We start from the raw sequence: 27,100 nt of genomic DNA on the forward strand, positions 1-27,100 counted from the left end.
TGTTTTTAATCTTATAAGTGTGACCAGTGGCAGCATGTGGAAATAATTAACTTGTGGGAGTTAAAATTCCATTTTTTATGTGCTTTGCAAACATGACAGCATATGTTTTAATTACAAAACAGACATGTATATTTGTGCAAGGATCCAGTTTATAAACATGAGGCTCTGCATTTCTGAAATGGAATGCATGTTGTGAAAATGTGAATATTTTTACAATGAACAGATCCAGAAAAATGCCTTTAAAAAAGGAAGTTTCCTTGGGCACAAAATTCAATAACTCCCGAAAACGGATCTGGAAATTGCAATGTGCGATTAATGTGTGCCTGTAGATGATCCTGACACAGTCAGCTCACAAACAGTGTGCTGCGTGCCTCAGCTCAGGAAGAATAAACTCATGAGAGGTTAACACAAGTTCAAGATAACTTGCATTATAATCTAGCCTGCAGTTCTTAAAAGGGGAGAGGCGTTGTGGATGCAAAAGGTGGTGGAAGTCACTCTGAAAGTGATTTTAACTTGGGAATGATACAAGAATTGCACATGGTAGAGGAAAGGCTTCAATACTTTCTGACATTGCACTGGAGCCCTTGGTGCAGGAGGTGGACAGCAGGAGAGATGTCATCTATCCACAGGGAACCCAGAGATCCTCCCGAAAAGCTTTGAGAAGACAGTGGAACCAGATAGATGAGGTGCTTAATGCCAGGAGTTAAGACCCTTGGATGCAGTGCTGCAAGAGGTTCAGTGACCACACATGAGTGGTCAAGGTCAGTGAACACATCATCAAATATCCGACCTGCTGTACCATTAACCTCAGGCATTACTCAATACACCACACCTCCATCATTCACCTACCAACATTCTTTATCAATCATGACTCATATCTAATATTCATTGCTTCACCTCACCCTCACACATTCAGCACTGCTACAAAAGCCTCACTTTAACATTTCACAATTTTCCCACAGTCAGCTACTCAACCATGACAGTCCAATCATCTACATTGCTCCACACACTGAGACACTTCCTACTCACAGGACAAGTTGGCACACAATCCGAGGCACCTAATTGGTGGGGGCAGGCACGGCTGCATGTCCTCACCCCTATAGTGGAGACAATACTCACTATCATTGAGTAGCCACAACTGAGGCCGTGCTCAGTGGGAAGTCTGAAACCATCAAAGATGGTTGGTGAGCTGTTACCTAATCCTCCATCTCACATCCCATCCCTCCTCTTCCCATAATCTCTTCTGATTTATAGGCTGCAGATAGTGTAAGAATGCACCTCTTGCTTTCTCCCCCAACCCTGAGCATGTGCCTACCCTTGTACATTTATCCTTTCAGCTATCCAAGAACTGTAGCCTGACCAGGCAGTGATGAAATAGGAAGAACAGGAAGACAGTTATGAAGAGAAAACACTTGTCACTTACTCTCACACTTACTACCAGCTCAGATACTGACACAGTACATACTTTGGAGGATAGTCTAGAGGCAGGATCTGCATGTGGTGCGATACTAGGCACAAATGAGCTGCAGCCAGGGCAGGGGACAAGGGTATCACCAGTGCCAGCTTGCCACTATATGAGGTCACATAGGAGTTCTGGTGCAGAGATCTCAAATGAGCAGTTTGATGGTGCGGGCTACCTAAGAGGGGTGATGAGTATGCACAATGAAATATTTGGTGCATTAGCGGGCCTGCCAGAAAGCCTCCAGTCATTGTCAATGAGCATGGAGATGTCTGGCACCAAACTGACATGGGGCTTTCGCAGAGATTAGTGTCCATCTTTTTCAGTCTTGAAGTGGTGGCCAAATTCACGAGCACACTTGCTGACCCAACCGTAGTACAGCGACTGATGGCCGATGTCTCGGCTTCTATTGTAGTGCAAGCAGAAGCCACCCGACCTCTGAGAACTGCAGCGGAGGCTCAGATTGATGTCATTCAAGCTCAGTTCGCTGCCACACAAGCTTGGGCTGCTTTGGAAACTACCAAACACTTCTAAATTGCAGCAGGAGCCAGTAGAGCAACTAACCTGAGAGGAGTCGATGATTCCTTTAAATAGCACTGTTGGGGAATCCTCCTGCTGCTTAATATGTGTTCAGCCAAGTGAGGTCAAGAGAAAGAGTTAACTAGAGCATTGAGATCCAAAATGGGATGGCTGATGTCAAAAGGCATTACGCTGATTGTCGACAAGATCTGTTTATTCTGCCAGTTTTGAGTGGATTATCCTTGTACTTGATAATGACCTGACCAAAATGGCATCCAGGATTTTTAGCACAATAAATGTGTGCGCCTGCTGTTGACACCACTTTGGAGACAAAACAGCACTCATAACACCAAAGAAACAGACACTACAAATGTGAATAATAGTGTTAAACTCCTATATGTAGAACAGGAAAAGGTGCATGGTGACTATCACAGCTTTAACAAGTGATGAGGGAACTCTGTGGAGCACACACTTCTGCCATGCTTTGTTAACTTATCACAACTGAGTATGTCTGAAAAAAGAGACATGCTGTCAAAGCTTTTTATCTTGCACTCATCAGGATAGAATCTCAAGAATACCAAATTTCAAAGGGACCAACAAATTTATACTGCCTGAGAAAATTGTGCTGATTGGTTGGTAAGTGGACTCTGGTTGAGGTATTGCCATGGAGAATGCACCAGGGAATAGTTATCTGTCAAGCATTTATTTAAACTCAAGAGTATTAGATGGGCTCACAATGTGGCACTTTTAAGCTTACCAGAAGCTACATATATTCATACGCAGGCCTTGTCCTCTGCAAACAAAAAGAACATGTTCAGGCATTGAGTTTTTTTTTGAGCTAAACAAAAGCTTGGTGAACTACAGTTTTCTGGTGTATTCTGCATGGCAACAACTCAATCAGTCAGAATCTAGTTGCCAAATAATCTGCACTCTTTTCTCATGCAGTATCAATTTGTTGTTCCCTCTGAAACTTGGTATTCTTGTGATTCTGTCCTGATGAGCGCAAGATGAAAAGCTTCATCAGCGTGTCTCTTTATTCATCAATACTCAAATTATTATGATTACCCTTCCTTTAGGCTTTCCCCTGCCTGGTTGATGCTCTGTAACTACAACACTGAAAAAATAAATATTTTCTCTAAAGAGATTCCAGCCCAATGAGGAGGCTTTGGGCCAATCCCTATCTGACAACCTGCTCTGAAAACTCTGCTCACATTTTGACAGCTATGACACAGCAGCTGAGAAAATCCACAGCATTCTTTAAGTAAAAGTAAATTCACCCTGTCCCCCAATGTTAATAGATCTTTTTAAAAATTTCAGGATCAAGATCCACATCTTCAACAAAAACTAATCAGCTCTTCCTATCTGTGTGTCAAGTCTCATTGAAATCGATCCATGGTGGCAGAGGTAATAAATGACCAGAGCATTGCATATGTTAACACTAACCCTAGGCAGATCAGGGTTTAATATCTGTTACTCCAAGTCAGTTACAGCAGTTGATCATTCCCAAGCAACAACATATTTTTGTCAATCCCATCTGCTAACAATTTTCTTCTGTTGGTAATTACCCCTCATCATGATATTTATCATTTTAGAAGATTACACAATGTCTGTTGTTTCTGAAGTATAGAACAAATCATAGTAAAGACGGATAGCTGGGTTAACTGATGCCAGCAAATGTTGGATAGTCAGACAGCAGGGAAGGAGACAAGATAAGATTAGAACAGTCAAAGGTCAAAGTGAGTATGTACCACAGGAACATAAATAATAATGAGCCACATGATAATGGCAGATCATTCCATTATATGTGGATGTTATGACTTACTAGTCATCATAATCTCATAGTTACCAAGATGGATGATTTTGCAGAGTAAATAGGTTGTATTTTGAAGGCCACATGAATGGAGGCAACACTAGTTTTGAATGTTTGCTTCTCCAAGTCTACCATTTCCATTTTGATAACATTGGAGCTAAATTTCATGAACATTTACCTCTGTTAAGCAGCTAGAAAATTCAGCATGATAATGCATTATAATACAGGTACTAGTGCAAATGCAGGTTAGAAGCACAATGAATAGTGTGTGTGTATGTGTCTGTGTGTATGCGCTGGGGTTGGGGGGGTGCACAGGGGTGGGGTGTGTAAATAATAAGATGTCTATTTTTGCTGAATAATACTCATTAGCAGCTCAGGATAGGAACAGAACTTAAGAGCATAAAGTAAGAGTTACAGATTGCAGCTATAGACTGTGACTACCTGATGAAGAGACAGCAAGCAGTACATGGTAAAGATGCTGAACAGGTTGTAACTCTTTAAGTTTACCAATCATAGATTCTTGGAATCAACATGGGCAGGATTTTTACCTCATCGGGCCGGTACAGTGGGCGGGGCCGGGAGCGGCACAAAACTGCCCACCACCTGCAATTGGGCCCCGACTGTGATTTCACATTGGCTGGCCAATTAATGGGCAGCCAGCATGAAACACTCAGTGCTGCCTGGGTGGGGGTTGGGGAGGAGGCCAAGCACAAAAATCAATGCGTGCACGCGGGTACGCTCAGTGAAAGCTTCCTGAGGGCTCCGTGCTGAAGACCTCTGACATTAAAAATAAAGATTTTAAAATTAAGGTAAACATGCTCCCATATATGAGCCTGCCACATGAGCAGGGACATGTTAAAAATGAGATTTAAAAACTTTTATTTTATTATTAATTAACATTGGAGACCTCGTCCTGCCCATGGATGAGGTTTCCTCAAAAACCCAAAGGCCACTTGGCCTTTCGGTCGCCCGCCAACTGTAAGATTTGACAGGCAGGAAAAAATTCACTTCAATTAATTTATTAATGGGCTTAACAGCCCTCTTAATGTTTGGCGGGCGCGCTGCCAATTCCAGTGGTGCCTGCTGACCGAAATATCACGCGAGTGCGCAATGGCGTTGGGACATTCGCCCGACATCATCGCGCGCTATTTCACTCTCATGCATTTCAGGCACGCGCCTGCATGCCAAGCATAAAATCAAGTATTTTTAACTGATTACGGAAGAGATCAATCAAAATCTAGCTGCTGCTTGGCCAGAGAACTGCATCTGCGCTTTATCAGGACAGCATCACTTAAAGAATAAATTGCCAGAAGATTGTCATTTTGTAAGAGCTGAATGCATAAATAACTTAGTGCTTATGTGATCATGAAGGACTTTGGTTTTTACGACTGTGTTTGGGACTTCAACCAGAGGCAAAGATTTTATTGCCAATGCGAGGTTTTTGCTGCAAGTATGTTGCTCTTGTGTACTCAGCTCTACTCGCTGGATTTTTGCTACAAGCTGTACCGTTAAGTTCTAAGGGTGATTCTTATTTTTGTAGAATCTTAAAGCAGATCGTCAGAGTGCCAGCTCAAGTTGAGGAGCCAAATGAACAGATTAAAGACATTTTGAATTGCTTATTGTGGGAGATGGCTCATTTCTTGACTTCAACAAGCAACGGGTGGCGCTCTTGAAATTTTTACTTGGGCTCATTAATCCCTTTCTTGAGGAATATAAATCTGCAGATTTGGGCTAAACATAGATTAATAATCTGTGTGTGGTCCCTATCAAAACTGCCGCCTACTTACATCCACTTTATCATTAAAATTATTATATAAAAGAAAGATGTGGTAATCACATTAAAATCCTGGGAAATCATAGAATGGTTACAGCACAGAAGGAGTCACTCAGTCTGTGGAGTCTATGCTGACACTCTGCAAGGGCAATTTTGCTCGTCCCACGCACCCTACTGTCCCCACCCCCTCCTTCCCCAATAGCCATGAAATTTCCTTTTCCTTTTTGGGTGCTTATCCAATTCCCTTCTGAAAACAGGCATTGAATCTGCTTCCACCTCCCTCTCAGGTAGTGCATTCCCCATTCCAACCACTCATTGCCTAAAAAAATGCTTTTCCTCATGTTGCCTTTGGTTCTTTTGCTAGTCGCTTTAAATCTGTGCCTTTTGATTCTTCGACCCTTCTGCCAATGGGAACAGTTTCTCCCTGTCTAGTCTATGCGGACCCTTCATGATTTTGAACATCCCTATCAAATCTTCTCTAAGGAGAATAACCTCAGCTTCTCCAATCCATCCAAGTAACAGAAGTCCTTCATCCCTAGAACCACTTTTGTAAATCTTTTCTACACCTACTCTAAAGCCTTTTCACATCCCAGGATTGGACACAATATTCCTATTAAGGCTGAACCAGAGTTTAATAATGCAATTTAAACAGTTTCTTAATTGAACCAGTGACTTTTGCTGAAGCATATTCTACAGTAAGACCCCAAATTCCTTTGGTTTAGGGAAAAGGAGACTTTTGCTTGGGGTGGAAATTTAGGATAAAAATCATTCTGTTAGACTCTGTCATACTAAAGTTGCCCTTTAAATTGCAGTAGGGAATCATGTGCTGCACATTCCCTCTTACCTACGGCTAGAATTGACTATTCTCAGGCTATCCAGGGAAATTCCATCTTCATATGAGTGAGGGCTGACGTGAATTCTCTGATGGCCTTAAGGAGGCTCTAATGCCCTATTAAAGGAACGTAACCAATCCTATTGCCTTCCCCAAGAAGCTTGGGGAGCACAAGAGGTAAAAAAGGAAGATTTTCATTGTACCTGCGGGATATCATCTCCAACATTCCAATTTTTTTACTCTGGGCCGGAAACCACGGATTCATCCTCGCAGGCACAACAAACCTACAACAGCATAGTAAATGTCAAATGTATATGGCATATCTGGCAGCTATGTAATCCCCATTTTTGCTTTTCAAGAGTTGTCCATGGTGTCTGATTTTTACACCACACTACAGATCACTACCAGAATTATAAATCTTTGGTTTTACAGTATACCACATGTGTGCAATATGGTAAACAAAACTGATCTTAAAATAATGTCAGATGTTCCCTATGTTGACACTGGAATTATAACATCAATGTTACTGATTTTGTACAACCCTATTGAACCAAATAGGTTTTATCTGCATCCGGCAGATGTACGCCAATACTGATGCAGTTTATAGAAGATACATCTGTACCTGTGCTGTATTTCTTGGGATCACTGTCCCCATGCCAGCACCACTACACTGTTACCCATTCTGAAGCTACTGCTAATTCCTTCTCATCCTGCACAAGGAAACCTCAAATTCAAATACAATGGGCATTAAAAGTTGGGAAAAGAATTGCTGTGGAAAATTATCAGCTATATATTCAGTTGCACATCAATAATTTTTTCAAGAAAATTAGAAGTGAATAAGTAAGGTGGGTATCCCCTTTATCTCCATATTATTATTTTTCATGTGGTGAAGCCTCTTCTATACCTCCTCCTCCCAGTTAGTTATAATAGTCAGCTCCAAACTGACCTGGTTGGTAATGTATTCCTTTGCTGATCCTTGTAGCAAATGTCCTAGAGCCACCCCCTCACTTCTGAAAGTTCATTTTTCATAATCCTTTTTGTAAAATGCTGCCCATCAAAAACTCCAGGTCTTGATCAGCGAAACAGGTTTCTCAGTGAGTCATTCCTTACAGCACATGCCGCAGACAGAAGAACAACATGAGATGTGTGACAGAAACATTATTAAAGGTGTGTCATGATCGGCTGCCTTTTCGTTTCTTTCCTTCTATGGAAGTTAGGATGCAAAAAAATCTTCTGGCAGTAAAATTATGCAACCTTGCCATTTTGACTTTCTTCAGTTAAATTCTACAATCCTTCACAAAATAGGAAAATCAGCCCCAATGAGCAGTAAAATAATTCAACTGTAGGTATTTTCCTCGCAAATGTGTATAGCAGTTTTATTAGAGCGCTGCAGTGCCACAAGAGATGGACCCGGTCAATATGAGCAAGTATGCTGAGATGTGGTTTAGTTGAGGCATTATAACTTGGCCACTAGCTTCTCATTTGGTCGCTGCTGGACCACATTTGGTGAAATGAAGGGGAAAAAGTTGACTGCTATTCCTTGCTGAGTTGACCTATAAGAGCACACTCTAAATTAAATTAGAACAAAGTATGTCTGTGACTGAATACTCAGGATCAGAGACTATGACTTAATTTTAAAAAAAAATTAAATACTAAATAAATTTAGTGAATGATTTCCCGTTCATTTCTTTAGGGATGAGCAGCACCAGGAATTGTACCAAATATTAGCTCACGTCATCTGCCATTAATGATGCATGAAAAGCCCAGCCCATCAATTTGTGGTGAGGAAGAAATGCCCCATTAGTTGTGAATTGCCACAAAATTTGTGCTGCTCCACTATTAACCTTGCAAAAATAGGGGCCTGGAATTTGTGGTCAGCAGTGAAGCAGAGACGCTTGCTGCTGATCTCGAAGGAAGCTGCCCACTATGATGTAGCAATTTCTGTGGCATGGATTTCCCCTATCCTCATTGCAGTTCAAACCTGATGCCAAGACAAGGGGATATCCAGGCATGCAGCAGCCGTGATGTCAGCTAGCAGGATAAGCAACCAATTACGCTGAAGTATTCCTACAGGCAGCAAACCAGGAAGTTAAAAGCATTGAATGCCTTTATTTTTAATTTAATATTTCAGATAGCAAAATAAACTATTATGTTTAGAAGCTTCATTGAAGACAAGCAAAAAATTGAAAATGTGGAGTTTTTTATTATATTAAATTTGATATTGCACAAATATAAAATTAGTATTTCAGACAAGAGTGTTTAGCAGTAATTGTGACATTAGTATGCCATTTAAAGCTAAGTTGCATCTCATTCAACAAGGTTTTCAAGGGTTTTTTATAATGAGACAAATAGCATAAAAAGGATGGAAGTTCTGGTCAATTCATAATTTGATAGCAGTCTGGAGGGACCTTAGCAGAGAAGTGTAGAATCACTGACAACTTCTGGATCTCTGTAGTATTCTGTGCATGTGCAGACTCCAAAAAAGTGCTGTGAATTTCAGTAAATATGTCAAACTCTGACAGTTGCGCTGTTGTTATCACTTTAAAATCTGGGCCAAACACACCTTTAACTCCACCATGAGTTTCAAGAAATTGCTGTATTTAGGCTGTAAATACAAATGAACCTCACCATAGATAATCAGATAATGCTTTCTCGTATTCTAAGGGCCATGTTAAAAACATGACCTATGTTCCTGCCATGAAACTTAACTTCTCTGGCCCAGAAAGGTAAGGATTGAAACTGTGGGATCTTTTTCCTGAAGGTGAAAAAAATGTTCCTAAGAGGTCTTACAAATTATAAATGTTATGCTTTTAAACTTTTTTCTTACTTTTCCTTTCTGTCTCCTTTTCTCTCTTTGAAATCTAACCTCTATCCTCTTTTTATTTTTCTTTCTATTCTTAAAATAGAATTAAGAGTTAAGAATAGAATAGGAATTCTTTCTATTCTTAAAAACTATTAAAGCCTATTCCCTTTTCTGTCATTCACTTCGGCCAGAATCTTCTGCTCGGCAAGTGGGGGTGGGCCCCACACACCGACACATAAAATAACGCGTGGTGATGTCGGGCGTGTGCCCGCCGAACTGTCAAAGGCCTATTAAGGCCGTTAATGATCCAATTAAACTGATTGTCGGGGCTGCCCGTTAAGGTTGGTGGGCAGGCGAAGAGCCCAGGCGGCCTTCAGATTTTTCATGGAACCTCATCCACGGACGGGATGAGGTTTCATGAAGAGTTTATAGCTTAAATAAAAATTTTTATTGAAATTCATAAACATGTCCCAGCTCATGTGACAATGTCACATGAGGGGACATGTCTGAATCAGTTTTTTATTCTTTTATTCCATTTTTCACGATGACATTCATCTCCCTGAGGCAGTTCAGGGAGATTTCTGCGCTCTTTTGTGTGCGTGCCGACACATAAAATGATGCGCGGACTCTCCGTCCTCCCCCTGCCCGCACAGGTAGTGCTGAGCGCTTCTGGGTGTGCGTCACACTGGGCGGGCCTTAATTGGCCCGCCCACATAAAATGGCGGCGTGCAACCGATCGTAAACGGTGATCGGCTCTGTGCCCGCCCCCGCCTGCTCCCAAACAGCCTGCCCAATGGGGAGAAAATTCTCCCCTTTGTTTCCTTCTCCATCCTTAAAATCAATTGGTTAAGGAGACAATACACAATAGGGCTCCTTATTTAAGATGCTCCTAAAATCTAGCTCTTGTCTACCCTAATTTCTCTGTCTTTGCATCTGTATCTTTTTGCCTGACAGTCAAATGTCCAAGAGTGTTTCACAGGAGTACTATATTAAATGTGCTATATAAAAACAAATTGTTATTGCTGTTGTGTGCTGCATTAGCAGAGGGTCTATCTTTCTGATGAGATGTTATACCAAGGCCCCAAGAATAGAAGAGTTCTCTTGATGACTGGGCTAACATCTATCCCTGATGTAAAATCACCAAAACAGATTAGTTGATCATTTAATTTATTTCTATTTGTGGGAACTTGCTATGTGCAAATTGTCTGCTGAGTTTTTCTACATTACAGCAGTGACTTTACTTCAAAAGTATTTAATTTTAAGATTTTGTGAAGCTTGCTGTATAAGTTAGTTCTTTCTGCTGCACTGAACTGTACTAAATTCCTGTAAAAACATATTTTTGGATGATGTGAACAAAATACCATGTCAAAGTCACCAGTGCACCGTGGCAGCAATGTGTACCATTTACAAAATGCACTGCAGCAACTTGCCAAGGCTCCTTTGACAGCACCTCTTAAACCTGTGACCTCACAACCCTGGAAGGACAAGGGCAGCAGGCCTACGGGAACACCGCTGCCTCCAACTTACCCTCCAAGTCATGCACCATCCTGACTCGAAAATATATCACCGTTCCTTCATTGTTGTTGGGTCAAAATCCTGGAACATCCTCCCTAACAACATTGAGGGTGTACCTTCATCAAGAAGGCAGCTCGCCACCATCTTCTTAAGGGCAGTTTGGAAGGGACTGTAAATACTGGCCTAGCCAGTGATGCTCAAATCCCTTGAATGAATACAAAAACAAATTGTTAATTTAAATTTTGTTCACTGTTTACCACTTTAAAACTAATGTTTGCTTAACTTCTCTGAGGCTGAGTCCATTGTACGTCTGTTTATACATTGGCTACTCTACCTGGCCTCCACCTACACCCCCATACACGATGCTGCTTTAAGGAATCAAATACATAGGGTCCCATTTTAACTCTATAAACCATATTAACCGATACAGAGTTAAAATGGGGCCATGTATATATTTTCTTCTGGTGTTATGGCAGCTGTAAGCTCTTAGCAAGAGAGTGACTAGCAAATTCAGCCAGAGCTCAGCACCCAGGGAAAGAAACCACACCAGAATTCCAATGTTGGATGTTTATTCCCAACCGCAAAAGGGAAGAAAAGTCCAACATAAACGGAATTATTTGGATGCTGAGGCAACAAAGGCCTTTGCAAAGATTGTCAATAAGTCTTGTTTTTTTTTCTGTAAGGTACTGTCAGTTTTCATTAAAGCTGCTTAAAAGCACATTTTGAAATAACTTGGCTTCTTGTCTACTGGGGACTAATTTCTGTCAGGTCAGCTCTGTTGTGGATCACAAAGTTCAGTGATTCACTTCTTTTCTCAGAATATTTGACCTCCCCTGTTGCATTGAGCAGATCTTTTAGGCGCTAAATCTGTATTCTTCCCTTTTTGAACTATTCGGTAATCACAATGTGTTATGCAAAAATACAACCACAATGACTTAAAACAAGCTGCGGTTGGAATTGGACTTGAATGGAGGCACAAGACGAGCAGAGTCGCTTTTGCCAATTATGATAGAACACATTTGATTTTCAGGAAACTGAATATCACGGAAGGGAGGGTTGTATAACGGTGAATGATGCAAAACTGCCAGTATTGCACCCTCACCCATGTCCAATATCACCCTCATTCATTCTCAACTAGTCAAGCTTTCCATTGTCCCATGACAGTAACCACTTACCTTGCAGTCCATTGATGCTTCAGTGGCAGCTGTTAATGTTGCACATCACCAATTTCTTATCCCCAGTCTGTAGATTTCGATATTGCATTCCTTACTTCTCAATACCTTGGTCGCTTCCAATGGATCCTGGCAATTTTAGTGGCACAGCCTTCAGAGTGGTAACTCGTTTCGTGTGGGACTGGCTCAGCTTTTACTTGTGGAAATTAAATTATAGGCTGGCTGTTTTCAAATAGTAAAAAAACTTTTCTCATCGACCTAAATATAATGCTAAGAATGTTTGGCAATATTAATTTCTTCTAGCATTCATTGGAGTATTGTAACATTTAGTACTTTTTCGAACCATAGAAAAGTTACAGCACAGAAGGAGGCCATTTGGCCCATCTTGTCCATGCCAGCCCGAGGATATTCTAATCCCACCTTCCTGCAGCCGGCCCATAGCCCTGCAGCTTACAGCACGTTAGGTGCAGATCCAGGTACTTTTTAAAAGAGTTTAGAGTTTCTGCCTCTACCACCAACTTGGGCAGCGAATTCCAGACACCCACTACCCTCTGCATAAAAAAGTTCTTCCTCATGTCCCCCCTACACCTCCTGCCATTTATCTTGAATCTATGTCCCGGGTTCTAGAATTCTCCATCAAGGGAAACAATTTTATCCTGTCCACTCTATCTATTCCCCTCATAATTTTGTACACCTCAATCAAGTCACCTCTCAGCCTTCTTTGTTCTAAGGAAAATAACCCCAACCTATCCAATCTCTCCTCGTAGCTACACTTTTCTAACCCTGGCAACATTCTTGTAAACCTCCTCTGCACTCTCTCCAGAGCTATTATGTCCTTCCTGTAATGTGGTGACCAGAACTGCACACAATACTCCAGTTGTAGCCTCACCAGTGTTTTATACAATTCCAACATTATATCTTTACTTTTATATTCTATACCTCTGCCAGTGAAGGAGAGCATTCCATATGCCTTCTTTACAACCTTGTCTATTTGAACTGCTGCCTTCAGGGACCTATGTACTTGTACGTCAAGATCTCTCACTTCATCTACCCCTCTTAGTATATTCCCATTTATTTTGTAATCCCTGTATCTGTTTGAGCTCCCTAAATGTATGACCTCACACTTCTCTATGTTAAAATCCATCTGCCACTTTACCACACACTCCACCAACCCCTCTATATCGTTTTGGAGGTTATGGCTATCCTCTACACTATCCACTACTCGGCCAATCTTTGTGTCATCTGCAAATTTCCAAATCGTGCCCCCCACGTTCACGTCCAAATCATTATTATATAACACAAACAGCAAGGGTCTCAACACCAAGCCCTGTGGAACACCACTTAAGACAACTTTCCATTCGCAAGGGCATCCATCGACCATTACCCTTTGTTTCCTGTTACAAATCCAACCTTTTATCCAGTTTGCCATGGGCTTTTACTTTCCTGACTAATTTGCCATGTGGGACCTTGTCAAATGCCTTGCTAAAATCCACGTACACAACATCCACTGCACTACCTTCATCAACCCTTCTTGTCACTTCCTCAAAGAAATTACCTCCCTAAACCTCTTTGCTACTCCACTTTCATTTGCTCCTTTAAGATCCTCTTTAAAAATCAATTATTTAATCAAGCTTTTAGTCATCCCTCCTAATATCATGGCTCAGTTCCTATTTTTGTTGAATTATGCTTCTGTTAAGTATCTTGATGTTTTTTTGCATTAAAGATACTATATCAATGTAAGTTGTTGTTTCCATAATAGCTATGCAGGATCTAATTTTATATCTTAAAATATCCTGCCTATTGCTGCATCTGCTAAACTAACACTGACTTCACCAATGTGATTTGACACTTAACAATACATTTTCACCTCTTTGAATACGTTGGACACCTTCAGTGCTAATGCTGTATAAATCTTAAGGCTTTTGTCAAATACAATATACTTAGAATATTTTGAATCTAAGTTAGAATGTTTAAGTTGGAAGAGTGCTAATTTCAATGGGATGAGAAAGGATCTAGCCATGGTAAAATGGAACCAAAGATTGAACAGAAAATCTGTAATGGGACAACTGGTAACATTTAAGGAGATGCTTCAGGGTAGGTACATTCCAACAAGAGTGAAAGGTAGGGAATCCAAAAACAGGCCTTCTTGGATGACAAGGTGGGTAGCGATTACGATGAAACAAAAAAAGGTATATGATGCATGTCAGATGAATTCTTCAAATGAGAACCAGGTCAAATACAATGGGCGGAATTTTCCATGCCCACCAGCATTGGGCATGATCGATGCTGTGAGCAGAGAAATGACATAATCAGCTTTACGACAGCGGGAAACCAGTTGGCCTGCCAAAGGCGGGCCATGTTTCCTGCCGTCAGACGCCAGGAACCTCATTGTAATACATCAGCATATCATTATCAGGCCAGCTGGCTGGAATCGTCCCCACACCCCGCTGGACCGTTCGTCCATGATGGCGAGAAAGCGAGCCGAAGTGTTACACAATAGCACATAAAAGACATGCACTTGGCGGCCTGAACTTTGAGAGGAACTCAGAGGTGAGTACACAGTAATGTTGTGCAGCGCTTGCCAGGGCTGCCAAGCTGCAGGGGCGTCGGCGGGGGGACGGGTGGAGCAAGGGCAGCCTTGTTGCTGAATATAGCACACAAGCATTCAGGGTGAGGGGATAGGGTGGGCGAGGGAAGTGGCCACACATTCGGGAAACCTGTAGAAAGTGACCATTCCTCTGCAACTCAGACAGTTCAGGCGCAGCCACATTGATATGATTGAGGTCAGGCTCCTAGCTTATCTGCCCAGTCGAGCAACGCAGAGGCATAGAAGCGCCACCAAGTTCTCCAGAGCTCCCCCACCACCCCGGCATACTGCAAATTCATCAGAGTTTTAGTGAGCTGAAGAACAGTTGGATGACTGCACGCGTTGTACAATCTCCTCGCTAAAGCTGGCCTTGTAACAGTCACTGCTGGAGGCGCTCACAGCCCCTTGCAATCCCATTATTCAGGTTTGGACCAACCTCCCCCATGGTTCAAGCTAACAGGGCAGCCATACAGCACACTAATCTCTGGCCATCCAAGTGGTGGCCAGCACATCCGGGATGCATTAAGGGCCGTTACACTTAACCAGGACAGGTTCTTGGTACACCCACGGTAACCACGTGTCTCCCTCTCTCTCATCCTGCAGGAATACATCAGGATCATGGAGCCTGGTGAACTAGCTGTATGGCCTGATGACCTATAGAGCGCGAAGATGACGGAGGAGAGAGCGACTGAGGCTCCTGGCTGCGCAGAGGCAGGAGCAGCAACCTCAGGAAGAAGGGGCAGCTGGGGCCCCTGCACACGCTGCCCTAGAGCCACAGCGAGCTGGCACCAAACAAAACGTCTACAGACGCCGCCTTTCATTCCTGCAGATGACCAAGAACCAGCGTCACCGAAGACTGCGCATGTCCAGGGAACTGGTCGGTCACAGCTGCCAGATACTGCAGGATTTGGTGCCACGGGGACGTGGAGGGCATCCACTGCCAGTGGCTGTGAAAGTGACTGCGGCGCTCAATTTCCACACCAGTGTCTCCTTTCAGGGCTCCACAGGTGACCTCTGTGGGATCTAACAAGCCTCCACCCACAACTGCATCCATGAGGTCACGGATGCCACCTTTGCAAGGACACACAACATTAAACATTTTGCTCAGGACCAGGACAGCCAGGATGCAAGAGCGATTGGATTCACTCAGGTCTCGGGTTTCCCACGGTGCAGGGTGCGATCGACTGCAGTCATGTGGTGCTCAGATCTCCATCGCAACACTCGGTGGACTTCATCAACCGCAAGGTTGTGCAGCTGGTGTGCAACCACCAGAAACGCAACCTGCAGGTGTGCGCATGGTTTCCAGGGAGTGTGCACGACTCCTAAGTTCTCAGTCAGTCACAGATCCCTGGGGTCCTCCACGGTCTACTGAAGCAGCAGGGATGGCTCATCGGGGACAAGGGCTACCCACAGAGGCTGTGGCTGAAGACACCTGTGTGGCGGCCTCAGGGTGCAACAGAGCAGCGCTATAATGAGGCTCATGCAGCAGCTCACAACTTAGTGCAGCAAACCATCGGGACGCTGCAGATGAAGTTCCAGTGCCTGGACCAGTCTGGTTGGACCCTGCAATACAGTCCACAGAGGGTGTCACACATCTTTGTCGTCTGCTGCGTCCTTTAAAACTGCTGCAATGTAGAGATGAGGTGGCTGAGGAGGAGATGGAAGAGCTTCACGCCTCCTCTGATGAGGAGGACGTTAACAGGGATGGGATTGAGGTCTTTGGAGGCGATGATGACAGGGATGAGGCCCTCCCACTGGCTAGATGAGGCAGGGGCACACGAGAGGCCCTCATAGCTGCTAGAGTTGTGGAGGATGATGACGACATGCAGTGAGGTGCCCACATAGATCCTCACATCGCATCTATGAACGTTTGACTCCAATCTGGCTTGTGGCAGCGTGAACACCCACTGAGATGCTCCTGTCATGGAGATGCAGTGGAGGCCCTAATAGTCACTTGATCACAGGAGGATGATGATGACATGCAGTCAGGACACTCCATAAATTTTCACATAGTTTCTGAGAGTGTCTGACTCCTGTCTGGCTTGTGCTCTGTGAATAGAGTCATATCATAGAGACGCAGTCATGAAACTTTAGAAGCACCTGATCCTTTGTTCACTTTCAGCACCTGAGCCCTTCAAGAGCACAGTGTTACTGGTCACAGATGCTGAAAAGATGAGGGCCAGCCCCTCCTTAAAGGTGCTGAGAGCACACCGAGAGAATGAGAGAACTCTCTGGTGCCTGCCCGCTACATTCTGGCAGCAATGACCAGCACTGCTGAGGTGCAGCATCTGTAATGTTTCCAGGGAGTGTGAGGCTGGACCATCACTGTGGTCTGAAGACTGCACAGGGAACATGGAAGAGGCCCTGGACTGAGACACCTGCCTTTACCTTGTGCAGAAAGGTTTCACATCTGAGTGACAAGAAAACTGCTCATCAGAACAAGGAGCCATAGGCAGGGAGACATTTTTGGGAATTTATTGACAGTAGTGCACAGTATGTACAAGTGTTTAACACCCATGCCCAGGCTGTGCAACTAATTCTCCTTAACTTTACTAACCCTGCCACTAAATCTTGGTGCTCCCCGGACACCTACAGTGGAGGTAGAGGCAGCCTGCTGACTGTGACTCCCTGCCTGTGATGACCTTGGGCATCCTCTGAAGGGCCAAGGCTTGGTGGGCCCCGGTGTGCTTTCGGGGTTCTTCTGTGTGAAAGTGGCACCCTCCTTAGCCTGTGGAGCTGGAGCTGCAGAGATCACAGGAAGAGGGGAGTTGGATGGGCCGGACACACTCAAAGTCACCTGGATGGATGGGCCCAGAGTGTGCACCTGCTGATCCTCCTCCCTGTGGGTGCCCCGGGTGCCAGGATGACTCCTCGAGGAGTAGGGGTAGCTGGATTGAGATCGAGCTGCCCCTCACCCCTCTCATGTACACACTGTTGGAGGCCAACTATGGCATCAGCGATGGAGCTGAGCCCACGCAGCAGTGCAGGAGCGACGTCCTGGACCAAGGCCTCCATAGCAGCCACCATCCTGCCAGTGTTGACCTCGGTGCCTTTGCTTGCCGGCACTATCACCTCAGCCTGAAGGCGGATGGAATCCTCCAGCCTGTCTCACAATCTGTGAAGTGCAGCGGAATCACTTCCAAATGTTCCCAAGCTGTCTTTGCAACTCCAGCAACGGAGACATGACCAAGTCCAGAGGTTCGTCACTTGACTCGGACTCAGCAAATTTCTGACCTCCAGGAGTCCTCCAAGTGCCGGGGACCTGGGAAGACCCTGCCACTGCCTGCTGTGGATTAGAAAGTGTGATGTGCTCACCAGATTGTGATCCTGGGGCTACTCTAAAACTAGGTCCCACTGAGGTGTGTGTCTCTGTGCTGGTGGAGGGTGTGGGTGAGCGCTGTGACGGGACCTCAGGGAGGGTGCCTCCAGATTCCTGTTCAGAGGTTTCTTCAGGGCTTGATTTGAGGCCATGTGTGGTGGATTCCATGAGCTGTTTCCCAGATGTGCCTGAGGAAGAAAGGGAGATAATTAGTGGATGGCAGTGGCCTGTGAATCAGGACACATCAGTCACAGCATGGTTGTCTGATGGATGATGCTGAGCCCTCACTTGGTAGAGCACTGACGACCTCATCATCAGCACTGGACCAGTCCTGGTCATCGCCGGCCAGCTGGATGGCTCTGTTTCCAAATTCTGAGAACTTTGATGTTCGGGCACTCTGCCACTGTCTGTGACCTCTCCCTCTTGTTGTGTGTCAGCTTGTCCTACATGAATAGAGATGGAGAATGTGTAAGTAGGACACCTGTCAGGCCAGATTATAAGTATACCTGGCCTGTGTGGGTGGTGAGTTGTCCCGTGGACGGGCTAAGGACAATGAAGGTGAGTGTGAAAGGTGATGTCCCTTGAACCGGCGGTGAGTGAGATCAGTGTGGACGTGCAATGGGTTTGTGAGTTTGTGATTTGAGAGTGATGAGAAGAGTGACCCACCCTGGCAGAATGGAGGAGATCATTCATCCTCTTGCGGCACTGGGTGACTGTCCTCTTTTTCAGGGTGTTGGCGCTGACCACCGCTGCCACCATCTCCCAAGCCAGGTTAGTGCTGTTGCTGCCCATCCTGCGGCCAGAGTGGGAATAGAGAACATCAAGGCAGGCCTCCCCTGCATCCAAAAGGCGCTCAAGGGGCGTGTTGCTGAACCTGGGGCCTGCAGTATTCAGTTTCAGGGCCATATCTTCCGTGCAGCAGTCGTGGCCTGGAAGCACTGAGATATGTGCTTGCGGCTGGACCTTAAATGTGGCACCCGGCGTGGTGAAGCAGTGAGGTGATGGCAGGTGGGCGAATGAGTGCCTGGCCGCCATGGAAATGGCATGTTTCCCGGGTGTGCATAATGTGGTGGGTTTGGGGAGATATCGCGTAAAAGCCCGCCATTATGGCAAGCGGGTAAAACATCATTTTACCCACCTACTGCCGCACTTAGTGCAAAGCTGGGATGATTCCACCCAATAAGTTGCATGGGGAATTGGAAAGGTAAATAGACTGGCAAAGAGAGGATAAGAGAATACAATGATAGTCAACATAAAAGGGAACTCCAAAACCAAAGTATGAGGCAGAGTGGGTCCTGTTGGAGATAAACAGGTGATATATGCTTAGAGGCACAGAAAGGTTAGAATACTTAATACTAAGAGAACTTTGTACAGGTGTTTACTAAGGAAGAGGAATCTGACAAAATATTAGCAGAAGTGGAGATGGCGGAGGTTTTGGATAGACTGAGGCAGGAGGTACTGAAGAGGCTGGCTCTGCTCGAGTGGAAGTCACCTGGTCCAGATGGCTTACATCCCAGGTTGCTAAATGAAGTAGGGACGGAGAGAAAGGGCTTACCGTAATCATCCAATCTTCCCTAGATGCAGGGAGGTCCTGAGGATTGAAGAATGGCAAACATGATATCCTTACACCCTTTCTTGAATAAGGGGCAGCAACTACAGGTCAGTTAGTTTAACATCAGTGGTGGGTAAGATTTTCAGGGGAAAAAGTCAACAAGCACTTGAAGGGTTTGAGTTAAATAAGGAGAGCCAGTGCAGATTAGTAAAAGGCAGATCATGCTTGGCTAATCCAATTGAATTTTTTGATGAAATAATATAAAAAGTTGTTGAAGGGAAAGCAGTGTTGTCTGTATAGATTTTAAGAAAGCGTTTGACAAGGTACCACATAAAAGACCGCTTAACAAAATTATAGCTCATGGAATAGGAGGGTCTGTGTCAAGTTGAATTTAAAAAATGGCTTAGGGACAGAAAACAGTGAGTCATGGCCAATGGTTATTTTTCAGGTAGACAGTGGTGTCCCTCAAGGGTCTGTGCTAGGACCACTGCTTTTTTGATAGATAAATATTACTTGGATGTTGGAATACAGTGTAAAATTTCAAAATTTGCTGATGAGACCAAACATGGAATGGCAAACAGTGAGGATGATACCAATTGGCGGCAACTGGATGTAGATAGATGAGCAGAATGGCAGACAAGTGCTAGATGGAATTTAATACAGAAAAGTGTGAGTTTATGCATTTTGGCAGAAGGGATAGAAAAAGACCAAATAGACTTATTGTCACATTCTGAAGTATACAGGAACAGAGGGACCCGGGGGTTCAGGTGCATATATCTTTGAAGATGGCAGGATGTACTGAGAGAGTGGTTAGCAAAGTATATGAGATCCTGGGCCTCATAAATAGAGGCATTAAGTACAAAAGCAGGGACAATATGCTGATATTTTTAAAAAGCTCTGGGTAGACCCCCAAATAAAGCATCCAGTTCTGGTAACACACTTATGAAGGATGTGAGGCTTCTTGGGGGGTGCAGAAGAAGTTTACCAGAATGTTTCCAGGAATATGGGGTGGGGGGGGTGGCTTAGTTAAAAGGTTAGGTTGCAGAAGCTGAGGTTGTTCTCCTTACAGCAAAGGGGATGGAGGGGAGATTTGCTAGAGGCATACAAGATTATGTTTGGATAAGGTATACAAGGAAAACTGTCCCCATTACCTGATTGAACAAGGACTAGGGAATGCAGATTTATGATTTTGGACAAGCGATGCAGGGAGAAAGTGAGGGAGACGTTTTTTTAATGTATGGAACTCACTGCCCTTGAGGGTGGTGGAAGCAGAGACGATTAATGATTTCAAAAGCAAATTGGATGGGCACTTGAGGGAAATAAACTTGTAGGGTCACAGGGGTAGAACAGAGGAATTGGACTGACTGGATTGCTCCACAGAGAGCCAGCATAGACTCGATGGGCTGAATGATCTCCTTATGCTCCATAAATCAGCCTGTGACTCTGATCTAAACAAGTGTTAAAGTTTTCTCAAAATTCATCCCACAATTCTGATCTGTACTTCACTGACAGCCACTTTCATAATCACAGTGATGACTATCTTAACCGTTCTAAAATGCCAAGAAATCATATCAAAGCAATTTTAAAGCTCAGAACAAACTGTTCTTTCAAATTCAAATTCAATTGCAAAAGAGAAGTTTTCGTGCCCTTTAACAAGCTTAATTTTATCAGCTGTGGCTTAGAGATAACGCTGTCACCAATGAGTTAGAAGGTTGTGAGTTCAAGTTTGACTCTAGAGACTTAAACTCATAATTTGGGCTGACTCATCAGTGCAGTACTAAGGGAGTGTTGGTCTGCTGAAGGTGCCAAATTTCAGGTGAGACAGATTGAGGCCTAATCTGTCCTCTCGGGAGAGCGTAAATGATTTCATGGCACCATTGGAAAAGCAGGAGAGGAGTTCTTGCTGTGCCCAGTCCAATTTTTATCCCTCAATCAACATCACCAAAGCAGATTATTTAATCATTTTCACATTGTTGTTTATGGGGCCTTGCTGTACACAAATTGGCTGTCGCATTTCCTGTTTCAATATACCTTTAAGGAATTGCAACATAACATCACTTGAAAGGACATATGTCATGCAATCAAGTTTTAGTTTCACTTTTGCTTTTATGCAGAGCACACACGGACACTCAGACAGCTCTGCTGCTGGTGTCTTCAAACTTTATACCCATGTATATCTGTTCTCAAGTGTCCAGTCTCAATAAATGAACCCACAGCGTGTTTACCCAATCGTTTTATGAGTGATTGGTGCCTTTATATCACTATAAAAACACAACATTTTCTACATTAGAACAGAGACTACACTTGAGAAAGGTATTTAATTGGCTGTGGAGTTTAAGATGTTCAGAGGTTGTGAAAGGTGCTACAGAAGTAACATATCCTTCTTTTTCCTTTAGTGCACCCTTATCAGTGAAACATCCTGCTAGTCTGGTTCTGGGGCTATCTTTTTGCATTCCTGGCAATGTGAAATCTACTAATAGTCATGGTTAGGTAAATAATCTCATGGTATACCTGGACTTCATCTTTTCAAAAAAAAACCTTGGTCAGAAAATCATAGGTTCAGGATAGACCATTTCCCAATTTTGCACTCCTGGCATAAGCAGAGATTGCTGATGTAGAAAGCCCCTCTTAAATTCATGGATAATGTTTAATATGAATTTCTTTTGCTATGACAAGTGCATATAATTTGGACAAGTCATTTATCCCCAGGACTGTTATTTTCTAGAAATATCATACAACATAGTGAACTAAAGTTAAGTGGATGAGCTGAGCAAATCACCTCGCCTGCAGCAAATCAAAGGGAGGAAATAAAAAATAAATCTGTTCCTTTGGAGCTTCAGGATTGTATCACGTTTCAATTGCAAACCAGATATTGCACTTATTTTGGTCATTTTCTTTTGTTTTAACTTTAGTATTTCCAACATTGCTGACTCCTTTCAGAAGAAAGGCACCAAAATTGGCAGTCCACTGTATCAAAGACCCTAGCGCTGGAGGTAAATGATAAACAGGGGCCTAAAGAACAGGATGGTTCTCTAACAAGTAAAGATCACCCAACGTAAGTAAAAAAAAAAAGCTGTATGCCATGTGTATTGTTCACCTTCAATAGTATTGCGCTGCAGAAAAATCACTGTTATAGGTTCAATCTAAGTGTGAAAGCAGCTCTGTTGCTCAATCACAGGCTGTGTGATGATGATTCCCTGTTATGACACAGCAGTTGGTAAAGACTGAGTTGTTTAAATCCTAGACGGAAACTTAAAAAACTGTCATAATCTATATTTTCAATTGGTATGTTTGAGATGCAGCTCTGATTTCAGGAGTAAGACCACCGAGTCTTCCAAAGGTTTTCTATATAAACCTAAATTAAACATTTATTCAATTAACAACAAATTAAACACATACACATATCTACAGATTGTTACCATAATAACTTTTAAACAAATCCCCAAATTAATCACTCCCATGCAAATCTTCACCAAGGCACCAATAGCCCATAAACTTTAAAGAGACACCAGACAAAGCACATTTGACCTTTCAAATTCAAAATGAGGTTCCTTGCAGTTTGGTTTCTTTGCAGACACAGATTTACAGGCTGGTTAGATCTTAAATGCCTCTGACTTACCCACAAACCCCTTTCTGTTTATACCTAGCTTCCCCTTTGAATGTAAATTTTCCAGTGTATTACTAAGGTTTTAATTTTACCTCTCCTAACAATAATATTTTCATCCCACTGATTTTATTAGTAATATAAACCCATTGCTTGGTGTCTCCCAGTTAGATGCAAGATTTCACCCATTCTTTTGAATGGTTTATTTAAAAATGCAAATTGTACTTTACCTTTTAACTTACTTACGTTTATCTAATTAACATCTCAAAGCTATTATACATCAAAGCACCCTAGATGGCTTTAATCCAATTAAGCCAGATGGCTTTAATCCAATTAAGCCACACACAGATACATGCATAGATACAGGCCCTACTACAATACCAATTTAAAAATAATTTCCAATAACATTATAGACACTAATCATGACATCCTCTACATTTTGCATTCAGCCAATCTCTTCTCCCATTACCCCATTCTGCTCGGGAATTTAGAGATATTACTTTTCCACCTTTACAATGAAGTAATGAATGTGTTTAATCCTTTGTGTTGGAGAGTTGAGTCACAAGTACATTCTCCTTTGAGCTTAATTGATTTGTCATCTCTTGTACTTTCCCATGTGACGCGAAAGGATGTTCTTTTGTTTCAAAACCATGTTTCTGATATCTGAGACATATAAGATCCTGAGAGGACTTGACAGGGTGGATGCTGAGAGCATTGCGAGGAAGTCTAGAACTATTGGACACAAGTTGAAAATTAGGGGTCTCCCATTTAAGGGTGAGATGAGGAGAATTTTTTTCTTTCAGAGGGTCATTAGTCTGTGGAATTCTCTTCCCCAGAGAACAGTGAAGGCTAGGCCATTGAATATATTCAAGGCTGAGTTAGATTTTTGATCGACAATGAAGTCAAGGGTTATGGAGGCCAGGCAGGGAAGTGGAGTTGAGGCCACAATCACATCAGCCATGATCTTATGGAACGGCAGAGCAGGTTTGAGGGGCCGAATGGCTGACTCTTGCTCCTAATTCTTGTATTCTTGTGTTCTGGAGTGATTAAATAATTCTGTACAGTCTTCCACAAAACTGATGATACTTGATGCAAAAAAGCTTGATGTGGACAAAATCTTTTCCTAAGGCAAGAACTGCAATAAACCAATTTCACGGTTCCTAATTCTCCCATTTTTTAGGATTCCTAACACAGATGTATTTGATTGATATATATGTACTTGAACACGTACATAACCCCCCTCATATTTGCAATACCAAGTCAATTTTCTATGCCAATTGTCTCCCCATCTTGCCTCCTGCTACAGTTCTACAGGTGCTATAGCTGCCCTCCAATACTTTACCAAAATGTACATTTCTTGTGTTAGTAAGTTACTGTCTACTGGAGAAAATATGCAGTAACAAAGGTGAGGCCAAACCTATCCCACCCCAATGTTTGAATACATGCACCTCGCAGCAGGGGTTCTTACTATGATCAGGAACTGGAAACTGGTTTATTTTTCTTAGGAGATCACCTCGATCTGTAATTCTCAGCTTTCTTGACCAATTAAGCCAGCCAAAGACACTTCCAAGCCAATTTTGTATTGCACTGCTGACAGCAAGATACAATTTGTTTTGCACAAGCTTCCATTTCAGAGATCTAAGTAACAGAAAACATCCAAGCAGCTTGCAACTGGATTTGGACTCTGACCATTGCATCTCTATTCAAACTCACCCAACTGTGTTCATTCCTGCTTATGAGAATGACTCCATTGCACAATATTCTGTTGCATAATGTTTATCTTCAGTCAGGAGAACACTCTGTTACATGATAAATGGAATCCAGTAAAAATATAATTTTGGGTCTCAAAGTGCTTGCCTCTTCCTTTATTATGAAATGCAGCCATCATATGGTTTTATTCCTAATCATGGCACAATGTTTATCTGAGTCAGAACACACTCTGTTGCAAGTCAAATGGAACCTAGCAAAATAATTGTTTTTGTTCGGAAGTCCCTTTCAACACAATCAAAATTATTTTGAAGCTTAACATTCCCTGAAACTTTGCCCATACATCCAGCTGCAAGTGACATTTTGATTAATGCCATTTGCCCTCATGATCTATCGCTCAGGAGTCCATCAATGTCATTTAGAAATAGGCAGGCTTCACTGTTTGGCGTGCTAGAAGTGTTTGCTCTATTTTAAAATATGCTTTATTTCTGCAACATCAGTTATCGTAACGCCCAAAATACTTCAACATGTAAAGAGTTATTCCAATCATAGGCTTCCTCAGTTCTCTGAATTTGTCCTTTAATTATATTTTCTTTTAAAGAGGAATTACCATCAATGTTTGTTGACTGTAAGACGCTCCAGCCAGCAAAAACCAGGTGGGTGGGCAGTTATAACTAGCCAGGTTACATACTCGCTGAAAACCAGCAGGAATCCATCATTCTGAACCTTAACTTCATTGCGCAGGCAGCAAAGACACCTATAAAATCTTCTACCATGAGGTCGCTGCAGCTCACATAATGGAAACTTTGGCTGGGCAATTGTTCCTGATGTCATTGCACCAAGTTTGCCACAAGTCCTACTGTTTATTGGAACAGATAAGGCAGATGAGGTGGCAGTAACTGCTTTGGTGTATGGGTGCAATTCATAACTGGGTGATATCTTCTGCTTCCTTTCATAAATTTATCTAGAATATAGTTTATCATGTTGGGCTCAGGCTGTCGCTCAGTTGATGGCACTGCCTAGTGTCTCCCTCGCAGGATGTTTGGTAAACTTGAATAGACCGATTGCAAGTAGGAATGCTGAATTGACCTAGCAGTACCTGGGATTGCAGAGGTAAACATCAATCAGGGTTGCCAATCCTGGTTGCCATCCAGAAAATTTTTAAGTCTCTTGTTGTTAGGATTAGATTTGGCTGTGATGCCTACTACAGTTGAATAGCCAACTTATAGCCACTATTTAGGTTCACACATTTAAAGCACTAGAAGGCAACAATCACCTGCACCCAGGTGAGATAAGAGGGAGGGAAAATGATTTTCTTTTAGTTTTTTTAAATGTTTCAGTCATGATCTGGATTTAATTAAATCTAAAACTATTTTCAACTCCATTTTTTAAATTTTAACATGGGATGATGTATCTGCATCTTATATCATGCTGGAAGTTGCAAGTTCTGGTTAATAAATAGCTCATCTTGTCTACAGTATTCATTGTAAGGTGGACCGATCTCATTTCAACTGTTAGGGAGGGCTACAAAAAGGCATTGAATGAAGAACTCCAAATTATTGGGATGCTGCAGATAACAAAAGGTTACATCTAGTCAAAGAATTCTTATATCCAAGCACGTCACAGGTGAACTGAAGATATCACTATTTTTGCAACCTGTGGCTCAGTAGGCAGCATACTTGCCTTTGAGTCAGAAGGTTGTGAGTTCAAGTTCTACTCCAGACGCTTGAATTCAAACCTAGGCTGACACTCCAATGCACTACTGAAAGATTGCTCCCCTGTCAGAGGCACCATCTTCCAGGTGAGATGTTAAAGCGCATTCCTTTCTACCCTCTCAGATATAAGATCCACATCACTGTTCAAAGAAGAGTAGGGGAGTTCTCTCCAATGTCTTAGCCAATATATATACCTCAATCAATATCAGTTACACAGATTATCTGCTCATTATCACATTGCTGTTTGTGAGAGCCTGCTCCATGTAAAATGAATGCCTTGTATCCTACATTACTTCAAAATACTTCATTGACTGTAAAGAACTTTTGGACGTCCGGAGGTTGTGAAAGGTGCTATAAAAAAAATGTGCTTTTTTTATTGCTTTGACAGACTACAGTGAGTGTGAGTCTCCTACCTAAATGGTTTGATCTGAATATTTCACATTGCATTTTCTTCAGCACACAACTCCCCGTTACTAGGGGCACTGTACTTTCTTAAACATCACTTTTGTTAAAACTATACAAGCAGATTCTGAACTCTCCTCCACAATACTGAGTAATTGTAAAAGTAGATCTGTGCGCACATTGTTAGACAGTTTTTGCCACTTATTTTTCAGTTATGCTTTTCCTTCTAGCTTCACAATTTTTTGCTGTTGAGAGATTTCTTAATTGGGTTTCTGATAATAAATTTGGGCAGTGATATTCCTCTTTAATGTAATAGGTCAGAACAATAAA

General features: G+C 42.8%; 1 protein-coding gene across 1 annotated transcript in view; it reads left to right on the forward strand.

Annotated features, from left to right (window-relative positions):
* ddr2a (discoidin domain receptor tyrosine kinase 2a) overlaps positions 1 to 27,100 on the forward strand; it is a 174,823-nt gene that overhangs the window by 14,125 nt on the left and 133,598 nt on the right. Inside the window, exon 2 of the mRNA XM_041208395.1 lies at positions 22,255 to 22,397. The gene's annotated coding sequence lies outside the window, so the exon portion shown is untranslated. The remainder of the gene's footprint in view (positions 1 to 22,254; positions 22,398 to 27,100) is intronic.

The sequence above is a fragment of the Carcharodon carcharias genome, chromosome 16, assembly GCF_017639515.1.
Source record: "Carcharodon carcharias isolate sCarCar2 chromosome 16, sCarCar2.pri, whole genome shotgun sequence".
Taxonomy (NCBI): Eukaryota; Metazoa; Chordata; class Chondrichthyes; order Lamniformes; family Lamnidae; genus Carcharodon; species Carcharodon carcharias.